This window comes from Carlito syrichta, unplaced genomic scaffold (assembly GCF_000164805.1).
Source record: "Carlito syrichta isolate Samal-C Ts95f unplaced genomic scaffold, Tarsius_syrichta-2.0.1 Scaffold260712, whole genome shotgun sequence".
NCBI classification, from domain to species: Eukaryota; Metazoa; Chordata; class Mammalia; order Primates; family Tarsiidae; genus Carlito; species Carlito syrichta.
The window spans coordinates 182,400-202,305 of record NW_007204808.1 but is presented as its reverse complement, the minus strand read 5'-3'; the positions used below and the strand labels follow the sequence as shown (position 1 = coordinate 202,305).

The 19,906-nt window shown below is 38.2% G+C and overlaps 1 protein-coding gene across 1 annotated transcript in view; it reads left to right on the top strand.

Moving 5' to 3' along the window:
• Positions 1-19,906, top strand: part of ANOS1 (anosmin 1) — a 122,836-nt gene that overhangs the window by 928 nt on the left and 102,002 nt on the right. The window lies entirely within an intron of this gene.

The window sequence follows — 19,906 nt, the reverse complement described above, 5'->3', positions numbered from 1 at the left end:
ATTTATAAATCCCTCACATGTGCGGTTCACAATAGGGTTCACACTGTTATAAGAATCTAATGCCATTACTGATCTGACAGGATATGGAAATCAGGTGATAATGTGAGCGATGGTCCTTGGCCCAAGAATTGGGGACCCCTGCATAGACTTTAGTCAGAGGTCCTCAAACTTTTAAAACAGGGGGCCAGTTCACTGTCCCTCAGACCGTTGGAGGGGCGGACTATAGTTTTAAAAAAAACAACTATGAACAAATTCCTTTTTTTTTTTAAACTATAGTCCACCCCTCCAACAGTCTGAGGGACAGTGAACTGGCCCCCTGTTTTAAAGGTTTGAGGATCCCTGCCTTAGAGGGTCTGAAGTGGATGAGGGATGGGGTGACCCATGTTATAGTCAATACTTGGTCTCCTGTTCTCTGTGTAAGTCCCGTCCCAGAGTAATTTTCACTCTCTGGAACTCTGCTTTTCTATTTGAAATGTGAAATAATTTGATGAGATGGTTTCTGTGGTTTTTGTGTAAGATTAAGGATGATATTTCAAAACTTTATAAAGCCATATATGGTGGCTTTGTTTATAAACTCAGTTATTCAGGAGGCTGAGGAGGAAGGATCACTTGAGCCCAGGAGTTTGAGACCAACATAAGCAGCCTACCAAGATGCCCCCATCTCTAAAACAAACAAAACAAAAACAAAACAACTTGAATAAATAAGAATAGAGTTTCATTTGCACATTACAGAAAGACTTCATTCTCCAGTCAAACCAATGTAAAGTCATTTCCTCCTTATTTTAGACTTGAATTTTGTTACATAACTACTAGAATTTTAAGGAGAAATTTTAGCAACTCTGAGCACCTAATGGGGCAGGGTTGAGTTTATAATTTCTAACATCATGGAGTTCTAACATCTAACACATATGGAGCCATAACTACGGCCTACTTTTTAAAATGTCAATTAACCTAGTGCAGGGCATATTTTCTTTCAGGCTGTGCCTGTTGCTGACATGTATTGTGTTTGAAGTGGAGAGAGAGGGTGGTTTACTGGCATGGGGCAATACTCTTATCCCAGGGAACACAGGGTGAATTAAGTCATGAGAGTTGAATTTTCCAGTTACGAAGAAGTCTGGAGACTAGGAGGAAATACAAAGTTGAAGGGTACTTATCACCGCTGATTTAAATCTCTACGTTTTGGATGGATGCCACAGTTTCATTTAGTGCAAAACCAGTTTGTCCATTTTTGCTTCTTGGATGTTTAGAGAATGTTTAACATTTTCTTTTTATGGTTATCACCATGTCTGAGATACAATTTCATGCCTTTTGGGATATATAAATTCAGCCTTTCTAAATATTTGTTGTAACCAACTATAACAATACAGCAACACATTGAAAGCTAAAACTTGAAAACATACTTCACAATTTTGCAGATTTTATGACTCCATTGTGTATGTATGTGTGTGAATTTGCCATAAGGTACAAAAACATTATTTTATTTTTTATTATAGCATTTATGACATAAAAATAATCTAACAATGGTCTGGGAATTGCTGAATTTCTAATAATAAAAATATAAACATTCTCAATCTTTTTATGCTCGAAAATTTGTTAAATGTGCCCAAGGAGATGGTTCATACTGGTAAATATGTGTCATAGATTGTAAAATAAGGTTAGTATCTGAGATCTTTCTTTTTTCTCTTGTTTTGGTGGCATGGAAGAGTTGGAATGAAGAAAGGCCAGTGTTTTAAATTTTAAAGAATATTGTCTAAAATAATTCATTTTGTTAAAATGAGGATGGTAAATTTTACCATCATTATCATCATTAAATTGTTGTAGGTCAAATTAAATGATCACTTTATTTTCCAATATAGTAATTATATAGAAGGAGAATGTTAAAAAATGTTTAAATGAATTGGGTATCAACATTTCAGCTCCTGAAATGTTCACATATATATTCGTTGGTCTTAATTACAAAATATTTTTATATTTTAGGCTTCAACAATTGTCTTAATAAGTACAGAGTATTTTAAAAAAAATACTGCTTTTATGAGAAAAGTAATACACACCCATTTAAAAGCATGTAGAGAATGGAAATAGTTGGCGATAAAAAATTGTTGTCCATGGATCCACGACCCAGCTATTAACATGGGACAGCATTGCCTTTCACTATATATCCAGGAATCAAAATCTCTTTTGTGTTAATAGGACCTTAGTGCTCATGATTGAGGCACAGAGGAGAATGGAAATATCTCACTTCTGAATCACAGCACGGTGACAGGTCAGCTTGGGAATTGCCAGGCACTTATTTCTTTATGCACTTAAGAGTTTGCATTCTATTTTAAGAAAAAACTTTATTCTATAGTTTTGTCTGTATTATCACTATGGTCTCATGAGTTCTGATGTACTGAAATAGGTTATAATCTATTCCTGCCAATATTTGTTTTGATCCCCAGTTTGTCACTGGTTTGGCCCATGGAGGCATTTTCAAGCACACTGCTGCATTGGTTTGATGCATGCCTGTTATTTTTTGATCACTTCCATCCTTTGTGGCACCACAAGATGCTCCAGGCCTGTCTTGTCTCTCCCTTGTCCACACCTGGGTTTAGCCATTTCTCCGAGGGTCACTGGGATACTTTTTTCTTCATTTTGTATTCATGCTTGTACAGTTTTCACAAGAAGGCCCTGTGTGAGACAATATATTTAAAAACATTCGCCTATGCAGACCTGTGAAAATATGCCCCAAGAGTGATAAAAATTGAGTTCTGTGGAAAGGTGAATGGTACTAGAGACAAGAACGTAGAACAGCTTGCGAGGGAGACAGAGACACAGCCACAGCTTCCTTCTATGTTGCCCTTTGTGCCTGCTGAGAATTTATTACTAGAACAAACTTCTCTGTAGAGACTACCAGGTAACAACAGCAGCCAGTTTTCCATTTACCTGAGACCTTATTTGGGTTTGGGATTGCAAGTTAAGTTAATGAAGGTAGCGTGAATTTTTTTTTTTTTAATGAATGAGACCAAATTGAAATGTAAAAGGATATGCTTGTGTGTGTGTAAGTTTATATTTCAGTGGCTAGAGTTTCTGTGTTGTCATGGAGGTCATCAATCACCATGTTTAAAAAAATCACCACTATAGTATGACAAAGTAGGTAGAGTGTTTGCTGGGAAATTGCCTTAACAATCTTGATATGTGTTTAGACACCTGATAGTAACGTAGGATTTCACGTTCTCTAGTGCCAGAACTCTGTTTTAATTATTTCCCAACATGACATTTTTCTGTATTCAGTATTCTTGTATTCCCCATGTGAAATGAGGAATACATCCATTTCACAAAGGTTGATATATTTAAGTGCTTTAATAACATACAAATTGACAATTGTATGGGAAAGTTCTGAGTTAAATGATCTGTTATACAAAATCAGCAACATGGATGAAAACATGTTTGAAATTAGCAAGTATCTAAAAAAAATCCCACCATGCTTTTTATCAAGAACTATGACATTAAATTTATTTTTAATATGGAAAAAGAGAACCCTTCACTTAAAGATTATATTATTTTGCATCCTGCTCCTTTTTTCTGTTACCTTCATTTTGGTGAAATGTTTTTCTCCTGGGCCCACAAGAATTCCTTTTGATTCCTTCTTTTCGATTCCTAATCTCACACTCTTTTTTTCTCTTGTAACAATTTTATTGAGATATAATTCATATACTGTGTAATTAACTTATTGAAAGTGTACAATTCAGTGGCTCTTGGTATATTCAAAAATGTGTACAATTATCAACTCTGTCAGAAAATTTCCATCAGTCCCAAAAGAACTCTGTCATGACCTTCAATTACCCCATTTCTCCCAGCCCTAAGAAACCAGGAATCTACTTTCTGTCTCTATAAATCATACTTAAAAACAAGAACACCTGAGATAGGCATGAGAACCGCAGAACTCAAGTGGGGTTTAAATTTCTGATTAGAGAAGAGGTGTTATCACGTGTTTTCAAATGAGAACGAAAACATAGCTACCTCCATGTGGGTGCATTTCAGAACAGGTAAATTGCCAGCAAGGAAAGTCAATGAGACATCAAATCAAGGATAGGAAAATAATGTCTTGAATCACACCATCATGGTTCAAAGGGAAGGAGAAGATTGAACTATGCATGCATAGCTGAGTTATATATGTATTTACTCTGAAGATTTTGAAGATAGTATTACCAAGCAGAAGATAGTTTGAAGATAGTATTACCAAGCAGAAGGGCTCACTGCTCAGTGTGCTAGAAGCCAACATTATGACATTGGGTTTTTGAGAAAATAAAAGCTTTTTATTGTAGGTGGATCAATAAGGAGACAGGAGTCCTGCTCAAATCTGTCTCCCTGTGTTGGTCTTAAGGCAACAATTTTATTAGACAAAATTTAGGGAATGGATTCTGGGATTAGCAGATGATTTGTGAAAGAAGAGGGAAAGTCATAGGGCATGTGCAGTAATCACTTCATGCTACCTCATAAACTGCACATGCAAATTTGGGGGTGAATTAGTATGAAACATGCAATGCAAATTCAGGCTGTGATGCCAGCAAGCTCATTCCACACACTCTAGTTGGCTATATTGGTTCCAACTGATTTCAGCTAGTTTTGTTATCTTATAAGCAAAGAGAGTTTCAGTGTTTCAGCAAGTTGTTTCTTTTCTTATCTGTCATCCTGCAAACTCAAGAATTTCTGTAAGTCATTGGCTTCTTTAACTCCTTGGGGCTCCATTTCAGTAGAGGTCAGCAGCTACTTCCTGCATGACAAATTGACCCTGTCGCCTGTTTTTGCATGGCCCATAAGCTATGAGTGTTTTTTGCATTGTTTTTTGAGTCTGAGTCTCACTGTGTTGCCCAGGCTGGAGTGCAGGGGCACACTCAAGGCCACTGCAGCCTCGACTTTCTGGGCCCAGGCCATGCTTCTGCTTCAGCCTTCCAATGAGCTGGAACTACAGGCACATGCTACCACGCCTGGCCAATTTTTTGATTTATTGTAGAGATGAGGTCTTGCCAAGTTGCCCAGGCTGGTCTTGAACCCATGGGCTCAGGCAATCCTCTCACCTTGGCCTTCCAAAGTGCTGGGATTACAGGCTTGAGCCACTGCGTCTGGCCTGCATTTTTAAATGATAAAATAATCCAAAGAAAAAGAATGTTCGTTGCATATAAAAATGATATGAAATTCAAATTTCAGTGTCTCTATTAATCTGGTAGAGTTGCTGTAATAAGGTACCACAAACTGAGTGGATTAAACGAAAGGAATGTGTTGTCTTGCAGTTCTGGAGACTGAAAATTTGAAATCAACATGTCAGCAGGGCTAGTTTCTTTTGAGAAGACTGTGAGGGAGGGCTCTGTCCCAGGCTTCTCTTCTTGGCTTATAGATGTTGTTCTCCTTGTGTCTTCATGTCCTCTTCCTTCTGTGTGTGTCTCTCTTTGTGTCCAGATTTCCCCTTTTTGTGAGCAGACCATTCATTGGGTTAGGGCCTACCCCAATAAACTCATCTTATCCAATAACATTTGTGTTGGCAAAAAAACCAAACTCTATACAATGGTAAAGAGGTTTATAGTGATCCAATATGAATGACCATGGCCCAGGATACACTTTCAAGAGTCCTGAGAAAGAGTATCCAAGGTGGTCAGGTGACAGTTTGGTTTTATACATTTTTAGGGCGACAAGTTACAGGCCAAGACATAAATTAATACATGGAAGGTGTACATTGATTCAGCCTAAAGAGGTGGAATATTTTCAAGGTGGAGGGTGCTTATATGTCGTAGGTGGATTCCAAGATTTTCTGTTAATAATTGGCAGTTGGTTGAAAGAGTTAAGTTTTGTCTAAGAAGTCGGTAGAAAGGAATGCTTGAGCTAAGATAAGGGGGTTGTGGAAGCCAAGGTCCTTGTCATGTAGATGAAGTTCAGAGGTGGCAACCCTCAGAGAGTATGTGGTCCTATGCCAGAGTCAGGTTGGAATTTGGTATCTTATTGCCACAGTGAGTTGGTTTTGTCCGTCTTATGATCTCTATTTTAATGTTAATGCTGGTTGGTTGTGCCTAAACTCCAAAAAGGAAGGGGACATAATGAGGTGTGTCTAACCTTCCTTCCTTTCATGGCCTAGAGTTCAGTTTTTCAGGTTTTTCTAGGGTCCCCTCAGCACAGAGTGGGATTTATTTAGCTGGTTAGGCGAGTTCTTAGTATACTATTTTTTTAACTTTTAATTTTTAGTTTTAAAGATGTGGGGTACAATTCAGGGTTAGTTATACAAATGTTCATTATGCAGGTACCCTTGTTGATGAGGTGTGTCCCCCCTTCCCCAGGCAGTTTCCTGCTACTGCCAATCCTTTTCTTATAATATTATGACAATTGTTCAAGATCCACTTATGAGTGAAAACATGTGATACTCAGTTCTTTGTTTCTGTGAAAGATTACTCAGTATTATAGACTCTAAGCCCATCCAGGTTGCTGTGAAGTTCATGATTTTGTTCTTCTTTATGGCTGCATAATATGCCATCGTGTATATGTACTACATTTTAAAAATCCACTTCTCTTTTGATGAGCAGCATGGTTGGTTCCATGTTCTTGTTACTGTGAACAATGCTGTGATAAACATATGTGAGTGCACACACTTTATTTATTTATTTATTTTTGAGTTGGAGTCTCACTCGGTTGCCCAGACTGGAGTGCAATGGCCGCTTCCGGCCACCGCAGCCTCGACCTGCTGGGCTCCAGCGATCCTTCCGCCTCAGCCTTCCGAGTAGCCGGAATTACAGGCATGCGCTACCACGCCCGACTGATTTTTTGATTTATTGTAGAGCTGAGGTCTCGCTGCCCAGGCGGGTCTCGAACCCGCGGGCTCAGGCAATCCACTCACCTCAGCCTCCCAAAGGCGCGGGATTACAGGCTGAGCCACCGAGCCCGGCGTGTGCACACACTTTAATAGCATTTCTTTAAGTGATGAAATTGTGAGAATCCCATGAACTTCTCTTTGGAGGGTATTTTGACTCAGCTAGACTTCTTGATCATTTACATCTGCAATAAAGCCATTTTCAAATAAAGTCCTATTCTGGAGTATTGGGACTTCAACATGTAAATTTTGGGGGAACACTGTTCAACCCATAACAGTGTCCATGCATAAAGTGTTATCGGAGTACAGCCAAACAAATTTATCTCTTTATTGTCAATTGCTGATTTTGCACTATGAGGGCCAAGTTTAATAATTGTGACAGAAAACGTATAGCCTGCAAAGTTGAAACAAGACGTGCAGCATTATTTCCAAGGCCCAGTGCAAAACGAGAATGCAAACCTTCTTTCAAAAATTAAGAATTTCATGATGGTGATGGCAAAGCATTAAACCAAGCCTGGACCCCCTTTAAATGCGGGAGTCTGTGTGACTGCAGCCTGCTTGCCTATGCAGACGTTGTTGCCTAAAATGTTGACTATCTGGCCATTTACAGAAAAGAAAATCTTGACCCCTGCTTTAAGAACAGAGCTGGGAATGGGGGCTTAGGCTTTGGAAGCATCAGCCTGCCACAGAAGGAGAGAGACATTTGTCCTGAGTGTAATCAAAAGATACTGACAAACATTTGTATGATTTAACCAAGGACTAGTGTTGGTTTAGTTCTTCTTTCTTTTTTCGTCTTTGTTGATTTTTCCCTGCTCAGCATGTCTTTAATGATCGCTGCAGTTTGCCTCGTTTCTTTTGAGTGCTTTTAACCCTCTTATTGCTTCTTCAAGAGTACGTTTCCCTGTTTGATGCCTGTCCTCACAGAATGTGTTGTAGCGTGCCCATCCTGACAGAAGGGCTGGTTGAAGTGTGGATGTGGTTGTTTTTAAACTCTCAGAAGCAACACTGATGATTGGGATTATGATCAGTTGTGCTTTTATCTGCACAGTCCATTACCATCAGGGACAACAACCACATGGAGAAGGTGGCTCTTTATTCTTTTTTATTATGGTTGTGCTCTAGGTTTTTTATTTAAAGCCCTTATGGGCTAGCTCTAGGTTTTTTATTTAAAGTCAAACTCGATCTTTATTAAAATCAAATAGATAATAGCATTCCAAAAAAAAAAAAAAAACCGAAGAAAACCCAAAAACCTCTCATGGGCTGAATACCCCAAACCTCACAAATTCATTAGTTAAAGTCCTAATACCCAGTCACTCAGAATGTGACTATATTGGGAGACAGGGTCTTTAAAGAGGTAATTAAGTTAGAATGCAGTCCTTAGAGTGGACCCTAATTCAATATGACTGGTGTTCTCATAAAAAGAGCTTAGTACATAGGCACACAGAGAGGGACAATCCTGTGAGGACACAGGGAGAAGGCAACCATCTACAAGCAAAGGAGAGAGACCTCAGAAGAAACTAATCCTGCTGACACCTTGATCTTGAACTTCCAGCCTCCAGAACCATGAGAGAATACAGTTCTGTTGTTTAAGCTGCCCAGTCTGTGGTATTTTGTTGTGACAAGCCTAGAAAAATAATCTATCTACCTAGTTCCATACAGTTTCGTGTTTGGCTGCTCTGTCTACTGCTTTAATCTATACCATATTACTTAAAATGTCTTTTAGTTTGCACTACTGTGGTTTTCTCCTCCCTTTGTCTGCTATTGCTATTCAGTTCCCAGGTGTCCCCTGGCTTATGTCAATCTCTAGGCCATTAAAGTTTTATTTATTTTGATAAATATATATTGAGGACCTACTATTTACCAAATAGATACTCTCCATATTTTACAGGACATATATGCACATGAAGCACAATTTGCGTACTCAACGAGATTATAACACAGTTATGGGTTAAAGTCTATACATATCTCTTTATCATAAGAATTATCTATATGAGAGAGGGAGGCAGATAGTGGATCCATTATGGAATGAATGAGGTGGGTTTTAGTACCAGTCTGGCAAGCTAGATGAACTTGGGCATGTCACTAAAGTTCATGGATCAAGAAAAATGTTAGTGTTAATAATTCCCCAGGTGAAAGTATGTGGAAAGGCAGTGCCATATTGAGACAGATGAAAGTCAAGTGAAGGCAGACAAATGGGGAACACAAAACAAACAATCTAAGCCAGGCTCCCAAAGACAATGTATTCATTTGAGACTTTTTCTTTATGTTGAACAAGACAGTGTTACGTAGTAAACTGTCTTAGAAGTCATTGTCAAGGACAGGTTTCATTTTGTGTGGACGCATGTAGCACCTTCCCCTCCATGCCTGTTTCCCTGAGTTTGGTTTGTGTCCAGTTGTTGTTCACCCTTGATCATGTTTTCCATGAAATTCTGGTGCATTTCTGCAAGCTCTTATCATTTTCTGCCTGAGAACCTAGTCACAGTGTGAAAGCTTCCCTCTTCCAAGTTACTGTCCACTCTTGATCATGTTTTCTATGATGTGCTGGTGCAGGCCTTTTAACCCGCAAAATGACAGAAGAAGTTGACATTCAGGACTTTCAACCTGAGAGCCTGTGAAGATATTTTTCAGCATATCTGCATCAAGGAGGTTGTGCCATGAATAGAACTAGTCCATTTGAGTTTCTTGTGACTTCTTCTAAGATGAGAATGCTCCTGAGAGAATGTATTAAATCTATTCATACATTTAGTCCTAGAATAAATTTATCTACCCATTCATCCCTCTAACAGATATTCATGGAAAAATTTTCCAAAATCTTTGGCATTTGGCATAAACCAGACAAGACCAACCTTTAAGGGGTACATAGTCTTATGAGGTAGAACAGTGCATAAAAAAATTACAACAGAACTTGCGTAGTGCCGTGAGTTAAATGACAGGAAGAATAAGGGAAAAACCCATAACTTCTGGGACAAATTAGAGCTGACCACTAAGAATGAGTTAGCTTATTGAAAAAGTGGGAGGTGGAGGGATTTGACAGTGTTCTAGGAGGATAGACAGCATGTTATAAGAAGGAAGGAAGGACTGGGGCACGTATGAGAAACTAGAAGTTGGGGAGCCCATGCAGAAGGGCATCAGTTATATCTTTTCCATGGTGCTCATTACTCCAGTAAGCATCCATGACGCTTTCCACATGCATCTGTCAAACTTTGCCCAAGAACCTAGACACAGTGTGAAAGCTTCCCTCTTCCAAGCTATTGTCCACCCTTGATTATATTTTCCATGACATCCTGGTGCATTTTTGCATGAACCTGTTACACTGTCTGAGGTCTTGGACACAGTGTGAAAGTGTCCCTTTTTGAAGTGAGAGGCAGGCTGGAAGTGCTGGGAGTTAATGTCCTTGGGAACAACCCCCAAGTGCTGATGGACAAAAGGTGGTAAATATCTTATCTTCCCTGTCACTTGTGAGGGAAAATAGCCTCCTAGTGGTTCCCAGTGCAGGTGATCCCTAGGTACTCAGAGCACAAACCTTCAACTTAATGCACATTGGGTTCCCATCTTTCCACTTTCTCACTTTCCTTCTCTCTCACTGCTCCTTCTTAAGTCTATGTTGACTCAGAGTATGCCAAACTCTGAAGTTAAGAGCACAGTCTTCCAAACTTCCAAGTATATTCAAGATGTCTGACTCCAACTACAAATTTGGGCGTTTCCCCAAACCACCCTCAGGTTTATTAATTTACTGAAAAGACTCACAGAACTCACTAAAGGCTGAGATTATGCTCCAGGTCATGTTCATCACAGGGACAAGATGCAAATCTGAACCAGACAAAGGAAGAGATGCACAGGGTGGAGCCTAGGAGTGTCTTGTGAAGTTGCTGGAGTTGTCAAATAGCTGAGTTAGATAATGCAGGCATAAAAATTGGGGGTCTCTTTCAATTCTCTGATTCCTTAGTTTCTGTTTCCTTCCCCTCAGCTGATATTTACCAAGAGTTACTCTTGCAAGGGTTAGTACTGGTGTCTGCCATAACAGAGTTGGGTATTGATTTTAGTATTCTGGGAACCAAAGGACTATTTCACAGTTCTGTTTATTCCACTGATATTGTTGTTATGATTGGACTGAATGACTTCCCCTCAGATAAAATCGCCTTCTCAACTTTTTTCTAGCTAGTGAACTTTTAAGAAAAGATCAGCTTGCTTCGTTACCACCAGATCCCTGTTTTGCTAATTGTGTTAAAAGTGCTGCATGTGGCCAGAGGTGGTTACTCATACCTGTAATCCCATCACTTTGAGAGGCTGAGGTGGGGGAATTGCTTGAGGCCAGAAGTTCAAGACCAGCCTGGCAATGTGGCAAGATCCTGTCTAAAAAAAAGAAAAGAAAAGAAAAGAACAGAAAAGAAAAGAAAAGTAGCCATGCATGGTGGTGCATGCCTGTAGTCCCAGCTACTCTGGAGGCTAAGGCAGAAGGATCAGCTGAGCCCTGGAATTTGATACTGCAACAAACCACCATTATACCACTGCACTCCAGCCTGAGCCACAGAGTGAGATGTTATCTCAAAAAAAAAATTGCTGTGTGACATAAAAGAAAATAATTTTGAGACCTCAGACTATTAGGTCAGAATTTTGCTGACAGTTTCAGTTTATTTTAATAAACATCTGATGGACATCTGCTATGTTCTAGATCCCTGATGTATTATGGGGAGGAAAAGATGAGTTAGACCAGGGATTGGCAAACTCTTTCCCTAAAGGGCCAGATAACAAATATTTTAGGCTTTGTGGGACATATTGTTTTCTGTTGCAACTACCCAACTCTGCAGATGTAGCATGATTGTGATGATGTAGTTAACTTGTCATGAAAGCAGCCATGAGCAATATGTAAATGAATGTTTATGGCTGTGTCCCAATAAAACTTTGCTTTTGAGCACTGACATTTGATTTTCATATACTTATCAGGTGTTATAAAATATTATTTGGTTTCAACCATTTAAAAATTCAAAATCATGATTAGGTTGCAGGCTATACAAAAACAGGTGTTAGGATGGGTTTAGTTCCCAATGATCTTAGCTTGCCAAACTTTGAATGAAACACACAACCCTTGATTTTAAGGAGTTTATAGACTATTATACAGCAGTAAAAAGATGGGTAAATCATGTCAACACACCATGGTGAGATTGGTTGTCATGGGACAGAGATCAAAGAGTAGACCCTTAGTTAAATTTGCTATTGGACACATACTAAAGGCTTTTTATGTTTAATTCTTTAAAGTGTACTACTTCCTACATTTGGTGAATTGAATAGAGATAAAAGCAAGAGTCAAGGTTTGTAAAATCTTGTCTGCTTGTTATAAAAAACTTTTATTGACTTATTGTTTCAGTCCCTATGATGGTAAGTTTATAGCAGAAGGTCAGAAACATATTTGGTTACTTAGATAAATATCTCCCTAGGTGAATGAAATAGAGATAAACCTTCACCAAGACTATAGTTTTCTTTTGTTTTATTATATTTTATTTTACTTTATGGCATTCTATTCCTTTGCAGTGAAGCACAGATTTTTCTTTGTTGCAGGGCATTTGTATTTAATTTTGATGAATGCTTTTAGGTTATGCATATGATGTGTCTATACTGGAGTACTGTACCAGTATCATCTGCCCTCCTGATGCAGACTTATGGGAGACATAACACTTGATTCAGTTTCAAGAACTGAGGACATGGACTTGATGGAGGTCGTGTTAGCTTTAGCCATGGGGCTGGATGGCTTGGAGTTGAGAGTAAGGGCAGAGAAGGGTCTGAGGCTTAAGCTAAAGTTCATAGCTATGAATTTTATCCCATTCAGGGTCAGTGCCAAGGAATGTAGCTAGAAAATTCCCTGATGGCTATAGCCTTGTCAGTGTTGATCTCATTGAATTCCTAGAACATGGCACCATGATTGCTACTCAATACAGGTTAACTGGAAACAAAGTCATTGGCTTTGTATCTACAGTCTTATGTTATGCCATCTCATTCTTCATGTATGAACTGAATATTTATTGAACACCTACTATATGTTGAAGACTGCTGTGAACTTTGGTTTGGGGGGAAAGTGTTATTTTCCAAAAGCTAACAGCAAAAGGTATTTTGTATTTGTACATGCAAACAGAAATCTAGAGGAAGTAAGGGAGAGAATGTAGTTATATTGGGAAGTATTTTGAAGTTGAAGCCAACTGGATGTGCTGAAGGATTGATATTGAGAGATCAGAGGAAGTAAGATGTCCAGGTTGACTCCAAGGATAGTTGGGCCACTTTACTTATTGGGATAGATAAAAATTAACTAACTGGGACCAGGCGTGGTGGCTTATGTCTGTAATCCCAGAACTTTGGGAAATCAAGGCAGTAGGATTGCTTGAGCCCAGGAGTTCGAGACCAGTCTGGGCAACATAGATAGACCACATTTCTAAAAAAAAAAAAAAGGAAGAAAGAAATTAGCTGGGCATGGCGATGTGCGCCTGTGGTCCCAGCTACTCAGGAGGCTGAAGTGGAAGCATTACCTGAGCTTGGGAAGGTTGAGGATGCAGTGAGCCCTGATCATGCAACTGCACTCCAGACTGGGCTGCAGAGTGAGACGCTAGCTAAAAAAAAAAAAAAAAAAAATCATTATCTGAGTATTTCCTTTCAGTCCAGGAAAACATCCAAACAAAATGACAGGGGGTTCATGTAGACTTGTTTCGATAACTATAAGTTGAGCTCTATATCTTCTCTTTAAAATGTGCATCATGTTTAAACCCGACGTCACCAAACCTAAAATAAATACATTAAAGAGATGAGCAGATGATGAAACCAAGAATAATAATAATAAAAAAATCCCAACAGAACTTAGTGTGAGTGTTGTGAATGATAACCAGTATTCTAAATAGGCATGAAGATTGTTTTGGTCCTGTTGGACAGAGGATTGACTATAAACAAACGATTTTTTGGATCCTACAGAATTGATGACATTGACTTGACTTTGGTGAAATGCTGCCCTTTTGTGGACCAAGTCATGAGAAAGAGTTCTATGGGACTTCTCTACGTTGCCACTCTGGATACACGTGACTGTGTTCTAGTGTTAGAATGTGGTATTTCTGAACTTCAGAAGAAATTTCTTTTTAAATTTTGCTCTCCCAGCTTCTTTGCATGTTTTTAACTTATGAAAACTTGACTTATAGTGACCTATCGAGTTCTTTTTTTCCTATTGGGAAGTAGGAAGTTGAACCCCAAATTTGTAGCCCCTATTCAGTGGGTGTTAAAGCCTCTATAGAGTATAATTTGGTAGCAGACTCTATATGGATTTCGTATCCTCATTTCCTCTTATTTCTTCTCACTAACTTTTAGTTTAGGCTATTTTGCTGTTTTGTATGAATATGTGTGTCATCTTAGATCATTTCTAAAAACAAAAGTTGAAAACTAAATGTACACCAGGTCAATATCAATGACTTTTTCATTTTACTTACCTGCTGCCTGAAATGCTTATCTGCTCTAGATACTTCATCCTAAGCATACAGAACTCCTGATCCCTTTCATCACTGATTGTGGTTGAAATGTTAGGAAAGTAAATGAAGCATCAGCTAAACTACTAGGTAGATATGAGTTTATTTCATATAGGTAAGAAGGTGAAAATCAACCTAGTTTGCATGGGCGATTTTCCACTCTTAAGTGTTTTATTGTGTGACCTCATGGAAGTCAGTGGTGAAATATCAGTTTGGAAAATTGTTTGATTTTATATAATTTTAAGTTTTAAATGAGGTCCACCCCTTAGACAAACACCTGTTCTAAAGCAGATGAAAACAATGCATTTTAAGACATTTGGCTACTTATCAGCTGAAAACCTCACTGTGAAAAATGATTTATCTTTAATTTTTCCCAAATAATTTGTTTTGTTAATGAGGTCACAATTCTGTTACTTTGCCAATCTCTAGTTAATTTTATTTAACATTTTTTCCCCTCAGTTCTTCAAGATCTTAACATATTCAGTTCTCCTTTCAATTCATACAGGAGTATTGAACAGTTCTGGGAGGCTATTTGCATTGGTTTTGAGGAAGAGGGCATGGGAAGGCCATCTGCTTTTGATCAGAGTGTGCGTTTTGTGGTTTGAGAGGTAAAGGGCCACCACGGAACCATCTCCGTGTTCCTAGTGTGGGCTGGGATGGAGCCCCGCTTTCTGCTGGTTGGCCGCACTCGGCAGCACTGGAGTTCCCAGGGTATTAGATGATCGCACAGGGGTCTGTATACCCGCACATGCCATTGCCTCCTAGTCATCGCTCCCGTCCGGAGACACTATGTGCTTTCTTTCAGGTGTCAGTGCAGATCAAAGGCATCCAAAGAACATTTGCATGAGAATCCGTAGAATGATTAATTAGCAATGGGCATTAGTAATTTTTCTTTCAAGGCTTTGAAATGTCTTTCATTGATAAACTAGTTCTGTTGAGTCCCGACTCCTTTTCAAAATGATTTTCACCCAGTACTCCCTCTGTGACTACAAATTGGATTTTTTTCCCCCTTGTCTACACCTCTCCTTCGACTTTGATTCAGCAGTGTGGTCAAAAGGACAGCCTCTTGTGGGTGATAATTCATTCACATTGGCTTGTGTATCTTTTTCAGACAATATCTTATAGGGGCATATTTTCAATCCTCCCTTTTTGTTCTGTCCTTTTGTAATTCCTACAGTTGTTTTATTTAACCCATCTTCTAGCTCTCTCTAATTTCTGACCAGGCTATTCTCATTTACAAATAGATATAATCTGACATATCCTGATTATCCAAGAAGACTTTGGGAATGTCCTCATAAAAGGGCAAATGGAAAATGCATCAGCAGATGTGTTTATGAGTACATTCTGTAGCAAAGGTTTAGCAAAGTCCAGGGATGTTGTGGTGTTCTACGGCTGCCTAGAAACACTCAGGAGAGACCCTGGAGGACTGGAGCCTCCAGAAAACTTTGTTAAGACTCAGCAAGGGGGTAGCACTACCTGTGGAGCAGGGGCCGATTTCCCAGGCAGCACATACAAGTAACACTGGCCAAGTCTTTGCCAAATATAAAGCTTGTCACCATCAAGGTATTGAGGTGTGTGGAATAGAAGTCTATGCAGTTAAGAAAAATAAATAAATATTGGGAAGTTTTGTATGCGAACATATTACTCAGATCTTTTTTCCAGTGCCTTGGAGGGGAATCTTACAAGTGAGGAGACACTTTTAACTTGATTAGCATCACTGTAATCTCGAGTTGGAGGGAACTCAGCAACCCGTTGCACTGATGAGGTGTATCTATCTCAGAAGTGGATGGGACTTTGTTGGAGCATCATTTTGTGCGTGCAAAATTTGAGGTGACCATTCCTGTTGTCAAGAAAATTTAATTTGTAGAACTTGATCATGTCAAGACTGAGGTTGATGGAATTTTCTTGCTATATCCATTCACTGAGTACCTCCTTCTTATGCAAACAATTCCTGAGGAGGCTGGTGTGAACAAAGATACAAATCTTTTCCTCATGGATATAAGAGAAGAAAATAAGAAGGCTATCGGAAAAAATAAATCAGGGGAGGAAATAGGAATGTAATGGTGGCTCTATTCTCTGTGGACCATGGCTGTATGGTGACGTGTTGGTGAATCTCTGAGAATAGTACTGGGCTGGTGATGATGAGATTTGTCTTCAAAGTCTAGTTTTGTCATCAAGATATATTACATTGAGTTAGTTACATATGTCAGCTCCCTGGGTCATAAAGTCCTCAGCAGAAAAATGGGATTCTTCTGGCTCTTACTTGGGGCTTATAAACCTTGATATTTTGTTTTCTCTATCTCATTTCTGAGTCTCCACAATTCTATCCATACCTATCTCTTGCCACCAGAGATATTGACAACAACAGAGATGTTGATTTTGCATTTTATGAAACATATTGGAGCTAAGGATGAATCTCTTTGAAAACACTCTGGGTAATAAAGGAATTCAGGCATTGTTCCTGGGGGAGAAGTAGACTAGGGTAGTATAGCATGTGTCTAGTGGATCTTCACTTCTTTAAACCTTTCCGTATTGGAACTATTTTAATGGAGGGTCTAGTGATAAAAGACATGCTGACTGGAAGCCTGCCCATTTCTTGGTTCTTTATATTAAAGAAAAAATATCTACATGAAGATTTACTCCTGGATTCGATCTTTATTTACAAAACAACTATTGTATATCTGATTCTGCGTAGTGTTCTTTAACAGTCTCCAGGACTAACCTTTACCTTTATTGTACAAAGAAAGGCATGATGGCAATTTTTAAAAAAAGGCATGTATGTAAAAACTGGTTATTTAATAACAAATCTGGATCTTTTTGAGATTCATGAAAGTATTGTTAAAATAAAATTTGTAATTCATGTTAGTAAAATTAAAGAACTTTCTATTACTCTGATTTTAGGAAGTATAATATATTAAGTGTAAAAATTTAAAATGAATATATATTAAAGAATTTTCATTCTTCAATTTAATTTAGGTTTAGCAAAATTATAAAAATGTTTCCCATTTAAAAATTATTTTGGTTATTTTAACCAATTATGGTAAATAGCTATTAGTTTGAATGCTTAATAAATTCTTTTAGCATTTACTTGGTCCAATTAAATTTGTTTCCTTTATTATACAATTATTTTAATGTAATTGTTATGTTTTAATATATCATATTGGTCTAATTTGGAAGCATGTAAGTTATTTTCCATTATGAGGGTTAATCTGGGAAGCATTATTTTAACTGGCTTGTCCGTCAACTTATAACATCCTTACAATTTAATGAAGTGAACTGAATTCAAATACTTTGTGGAAATGGGAAGTTTTGATGACATTATTTGCCCCTAATTAGACGGCTGTGCTGAGTAGAGTGTTAAAATGAAATATAATTAAAAGGTATGTGTTTAAGGTGCTTGTGTGTCTCAAAAGAGTATGGTGCAGGAAATTGTGCAATGTAACAATTTGGTTTTTTTCTGTGCCATTCATCTTAATGGAAGTCTTGGGTCTTTTCTTAGGGAAGTTGAATATAAGAACTCTACTTGCTGATTGCTTGTAGCTAAGAGGAAAAGTGTTTCCAACATAGCTTCTAACTGGAAATACATTCAATTGCTAAAAAGCTAATGGGTTTCATTTCTTTTACATAAATATTCCAAAAATTCCACAGAAATACTCTTCAATGCAGTGTTGATCTGAGGAAATTCTTTGTAAACGCTCAAGTTATTTTCAAGTGTTAGTTATACTTGTTATATGTTTTACTTATTCATTTCTTTAATCCTTTGAATTGTTATAATAGCAAATTGCTTCTCCTCTAACCTACTTGTTTTAGCCCCTTTTTTCAGAATTTCCACCTGGATTGTATTGTTGGGAAACCAATATTTTGGAGATAAGAGTTCCTACTAGAATCAGTAGGATTTGCTCTGAATGCTTTTCTCCATAGTAGTGATAGCTTTGTGCTTATGTGTGTATAAGCTCTTACTCTGTCACATTGATTTTCAACTGAAGGCAATTCTTTCTCTTGAGTAGCATTTGGCAATGTTTTGAGACATGTTGAGTTGTTACCTCTGGGGATGAAAGTGATACTGGCATCTAGTGGGTAGAGGCCAAGGAAGTTGGTAGTATTTCCAATGCACAAGACTGTCCTACACAACAAAGATTTGTTCAGCCTCTGACATCAATAGTGTAGTGGTTGATAAATTCTGTCTACTCTAGACAAATAGTACATTTCCTGCTTTGGTGCTAGAACAAGAGTTTTCTATGCACACAACAAATTGTTCCACTTGGGGATCAAGCCCTCAACCTTGATCTCATTAATATTATGTCCATTTTTGGGGAGTAGCCTTTACTTATAATTACAATCTACAAAATATATAAAGCTTTCTATTGCTGTCAAGTAAAGATGGAAAATGAGTGATAGTGTTTATATTTATTTTCATCTTGAAAAACATAACATTTCAGTGGAACAATTCTCAAAGTGCTTCAAAAGCCTAACCATGGTTTCCAAAATTACTAGGCTCACAAAATCCAAATGTATATGCCTAAAGATGTCTCCCTTGATTGTTCTATGTTTATCGCCCTTGTTACTGAACTCACCATTTTTTCCTTTGCTCTTTCTTATTAACCTAAAAGAATAGAGCTATGATAGATTCACTTTGTCATCTGGCTCCACTCTTTTTCCCCAAGTAAATATTCTTATAAGGTTAAATGCCTAGGTATACTTAGATATATACTCTTGCCTCTTTTGAAAAAAAAATATATAGAGAGTTTCAAAACAAGCTATCTATTTTCCAGAATCTGAAGGAAGAACCTCCTTAAAAATTCTCTGGGCAGAGAAACTAAAATTCTCCATTCAAGGGGTGGACTGGTTTGGTGGATTTGCCAGTACCAGGTGATATGTGTGAGTACATGGCTTTTGGATTAAGGCCGTAGAAAAAGCTGAAATTCTATTCGAGATTACTCCAGTTTTATGATCCCTTGAGATATTTTGCCCTAAGTGAACCAGTGAAGTTCTTGCCATGGGGTTTTCAATCTTAGATGAGTTTATCACTGAGGAATTCATCGGCATATAGCACCACTCCCCCCAAAATCTCCTTATATCAGAAGAAAGATTTATGAAAAACTGTGTTGGGTGTACCTGACTTTCCAGATTCAGATAAAGTTTGAGTTCATGTTTCTTTACTTAGAAGTGAAAGATAAAATGGATTTCAAGATAAATGGAAACAACAGCAACAGCAACAAAAGGATAAAGATGACTTATTCAAAAGAAGAGTGGAGAAATATAAAGGGAAGTAATAGTGAAAACATAAATGTAAATCTACCACTTTGTTAAGCAAGGTTGTTTATTGAAATTAAGGTGACTGAACAATCCACGTGTTCTGAGCATGGAATTGAGGGTCCACATAAAAAAGTACTTCTTTAGAAAGGCTATGTTGAAAATCTTAGTTCATGTCCTGCCAACATCTACAGAATGCCCTTTGGTTCTCCCTTCTGTTTAAGATGTAGCCATTGCCGGGCTCGGTGGCTCAGCCTGTAATCCCGCGCCTTTGGGAGGTTGAGGTGAGTGGATTGCCTGAGCCCGCGGGGTCGAGACCCGCCTGGTC